Source organism: Piliocolobus tephrosceles, chromosome 13 (genome assembly GCF_002776525.5).
Source record: "Piliocolobus tephrosceles isolate RC106 chromosome 13, ASM277652v3, whole genome shotgun sequence".
Lineage (NCBI taxonomy): Eukaryota > Metazoa > Chordata > Mammalia > Primates > Cercopithecidae > Piliocolobus > Piliocolobus tephrosceles.
In genome coordinates this window covers 122,819,999-122,824,332 of record NC_045446.1, presented here as the reverse complement: position 1 = coordinate 122,824,332, position 4,334 = coordinate 122,819,999, and the positions used below count along the sequence as shown (strand labels likewise).

The 4,334-nt window shown below is 47.3% G+C and overlaps 1 pseudogene; it reads left to right on the top strand.

The window, feature by feature from the left end:
• The first annotated feature begins 491 nt into the window (after window positions 1–491).
• On the top strand, window positions 492–1,379 carry LOC111522101 (annotated as a pseudogene).
• Window positions 1,380–4,334: the final 2,955 nt, after the last annotated feature.

The window sequence follows — 4,334 nt, the reverse complement described above, 5'->3', positions numbered from 1 at the left end:
AGCCATACTTGTACAGCCTACACAACCAGGAACCAATTAAACCTCTTTTCTTTATAAATTACCCAATCTCAAGTATTCCTTTATAGCAATACAAGAATGGCCTAATACACCTTGTCTACTGAAAACCACAAGATATTGTGAAAGAAACTAAAGAGGACACATGTAAATGTGTTCACGGATTAGAATACTTAATATCATTAAGATATCAATACTTCCCTCAGTGACCTACAGTTTCAGCGTATTTTCTATAAAAATTCATTTTTTTCTTTTTTGCTGAAATAGAAAAATCCATCCTGAAATTTATATGAAATCTCAAGAGACCCCAAATAGCCAAAGCGATCTTGAAAATGAAGAATTAAAGATGGAGGTTTCACACTTGGGGGTTTCAAACATCTTACAAGCTGCGGTAATCAGAACAGTATGGTACTGGTACAAAGACAGACACACAGCCCGTCCGGTCCCGCCCCGTCCCGCCGCCGCGGCCGCCAGCCATGAGCTCCACGCAGCTAAACAAAGGCCCCTCGTACGGCCTCTTGGCTGAGGTTACGAACCGGCTCCTGTCCAAACGTGACCTCCACAAGGGGGCAGAGCCCCGCAGCCGGATCCAGGGACTCACTGGCCTCTCCACCGCCCCGCGTTGTAGAAGGGCCTGAAGGATCATCTTGTGCACACCCGTGAACAAGCTGCAGCCGGGCTCAGACCCCAAGATCAACCGCACCGTGCAGAACTGGCAGCAGCCAGAAAACCTACGGCGTGAACCCCGTGGACCTGTTTGAGGCCAACGACCTGTTTGAGTGGGAACACGCTGCAGGTGCAGGTGTCTCTTCTCGCCCTGGCAGGGAAGGCCAAGGCAAAGGGGCTGCAGAGCGGGGCGGACGGCGGTGACAAGGACTCGGAGAAGCAGGAGTGGGACTTGACGACGCCACCATGGAGGCGTCATCGGGCTGCAGATGGGAACCCTCAGATGCACCGGCCAGTCCGGCATGACCGCGTACGGCGAGAGGAGGCATCTCTACGACCCCAAGAACCACATCCTTGACCCCCCATGGACCACTCGACCATCAACCTCCAGATGGGCGCAAACAAGTGCGCCAGCCAGGTGGGCACGATGGCTCCCGGGACCCGGCGGCATGTCTATGACACCAAGCTGGGAACCGGCAAGTGTGACAACTCCTCCATGTCCCCGCACATGGGCTACACACAGGGCGCCAACCAGAGCTGCCAGGTCTTCGGCCTGGGCCGGCAGACATAGGACCCCAAGTACTGCCCGCAAGGCACAGGGGCCGATGGGGCTCCCTCGGGTGCAGGCGACTGTCCCGGCGCTGGGGAGGCCTCTGAATATTCATTCCCCTTACTACCAGGAGGAGACCGGCTGCTGAGGCTCCCAGCATGCTCTCTCCCCACACTGTCTCCCCGTCTGGGTTTTTGGGTTTTTCTGTGTTTTCATTTTTTATTTTACCTATTTAGTGCTGCCAATCAACCAAGGGTCTGTGAGTGGCGGCGCTGAATCAGGCAGCAGGGCTTTTTTCTCCTCTTGCTTTGGTTCCTTCGCAGGACCGAGCCACCGGGCTGTGGGGGAAGGGGTCAAGGCTCTATCCCAATGCGTGTAGAGGGAGGGTTCCTGTTGGCACGTTCAGGCTGTGGGCAGAACTGTGCTGGGAGAAGAGACCTGGGCATGGAGGGAACCGGTCCCAGAAAGTTTCCAGTTGCCTCGCCTCTTTCTCCTTCTGTCAGCCGATCAGTTTGTGGTTTCTGAACCCGCAAAAGTTTCAGGAAGTATTTATAAAAGAAAAAAAAAAATACATATGCTTTTTTTTCCCCCCAGAGGAATGGGGCAGGGACAGTGGAGTGGTGCTGGAAAACGAGCCCCCTGGGAGAGGGAGCCCAGCCATGATGCTAAATAGCTCAGGCTCCTGAGTGGCTGGATTTCCCTAGGACCCTCAGACCAACAGACCTCAGACCCTCAGACCCATCTCATGGCCTGGTGGGGAAACTGAGGCCCGTACAAGGAAGTGGAATTATGAGTTGTTGGGGTTAAGCCTGAACCCCTATCCATGCTAATCTCTCCCCACCTCCCGCCCTCGCCACTGTGGCCTCAGTAGGTTTTTGTTGTTGCGTAGGCTGAAGTGCAGTGGGACGATCTCGGCTCACTGCACCTCCACCTCCTGGGCTCAAGGGATTCTTCTACTTCAGTCTCCCGAGTAGAGTGGCTGGGACTGCAGGTGCTCCACCGCGCCTGGCTAATTTTTGTATTTTTAGTAGAGATGGGGTTTCACCATGTTGGCCAGGCTGGTCTCGAACTCCTGACCTCAGGTGATCTGCCTGCCTCCGCCTCGCAAAGTATTGAGATTACAAGCATGAGCCGCTGCGCCTGGCTCCTCAGTAGGTTTTAAGGGGCCCCAACCCTTCTTTCCTCTTCCAGGCCTGACCAGCTAGCTATACTGCTCTGGTTCCCTGCCCCTCACACAGTCCACCAAGTACTGCACAGGAAACCCCACCCAGGGGCCCTGCACCATGAGATAATGAGAAATCAGGACTATGGACCAAACACAATAAAACCTCTGTTTGTAAGAAGACAAAGAAGAAGGAAAAAAAGACAGACATATAGACCAACGGAAAAGCATAGACAGCCCAGAAATAATCCCTCACATATATGGTCAAATAAATTTTGACAGTGGTTCCAAGAGTATTCAATGGGGGAAAAACAGCCGTTTAAAAAAATGGTGTTGGAAAAACCAGATATTTATATGCAAAGAAATAAAGTTGACCCTTAACTTAAACCATATACAAAAATTAACTCAAAATGACTCAAAGACCTAACTGCAGGCACTAAAACTATAAAAAAAGCACGGGGGAAAGGTTCATGGCATTGAAATCGTCAATGATTTTTTTTGGGTGTGGGGATAAAACACCAAAAGCACAGGCTACAAGAAAAAACCGATAAATTGGATTACATCAAAATTCAAAACCTTTGTGCATCAAAGGACACCATTAGTAGATGGAAAAGGGACCCATGGAACGGGAGAAGATATTTGCAAATCATCTATCTGATTAGAGGTTCGTGTCCAGAATGTATAAAAAACTCTTACAACCCAACAACAACAACAACAAACCCAAATGACTTGATTAAAAAGTAGACAAAGAACTTCATAGATGGTTCTTTCAAGAAAATATACAAATGGGTAATAAGCACCTGGAAAGGAGCACAATATCACTAGTCATTAGTGAAAAGCATATCAAAACCACGATGAAATACTACCTTATACCCATTAGAATGGCTACTATATACATATTCAAAACAGCAGAAAACAATAAATGTTAGTGAGAATGTAGAGAAATTGGAACCTTTGCACACTGTTGGTAGAAATGTAAAATGGTGCAGCTGCTGTGGAAAACAGTGTGATGGTTTCTCAAACAGTTAAAAAAGAGTCTGACTGTGGTGGCTAATGCCTGGAATCCCAGCACTTTGGGAGGCCAAGGCAGGAGGATCATTTGAGGCCAGGAGTTCAAGACCAGAAAGACATAGGAAGACATAGGAGACATAGGAAGACCCTGTCTCTACAAAATAATAATTAATAATAAAAAACCCCCAGCTGGGTATGGTGGTGCACGCCTGTGGTCCCAGCTACTCAGGAGGCTGAGGTGGGAGGATCACTTGATCCCAGGAGGTTGAGGCTGCAGTGAGCTATGATCATGCCCCTGCATTCTAGCCTGGGCAACTGTGTGAGATCCTGTTGCTAAACAATATTTTTTTAAATGAAATTATCATATGATTCAGAAATTCCACTTCTGGTTATATACCCAAAAGAATGGGAAGCAGGATCTTGAGGAGCTACATGTACAACTATGTTCATAGCAGCATTATCCACAAAGCCAAAAGGTGAAAGCAACCCACATGTTCATCAATGGATACACAGATTTTAAAAATGCGGTGTACACAATGGAATATAATTCAGCCTTAAAAATGGAAGGAAATTGCAAAATATGCTACTACATGGATGAACTTTGAAGACATTATGCTAAGTAAAATAAGTCGGCCACAAAAATAACAAATACTGCAAGATTCTACTTATATAGAGTACCTAGAATAGTTAACCTCATAGTGAAAGAATGTAAAATCATGTTGCTAGGAGCTGAGGGTAGAGAGAATGGGGAGTTACTGTTTAATGGTAGAATTTTAGTTTTGTGAAATAAAAGGAGTCCTGGAAACGGATGATGGCAGTGGTTGCACAACAGTGGGAATGTGCTTATAACACGGAGCTGTACGTTTAAATATGGTTGATATGGGAAATTTCATGTTACGTTATTTTACCAGAGTTAAAAATAATAAAAAG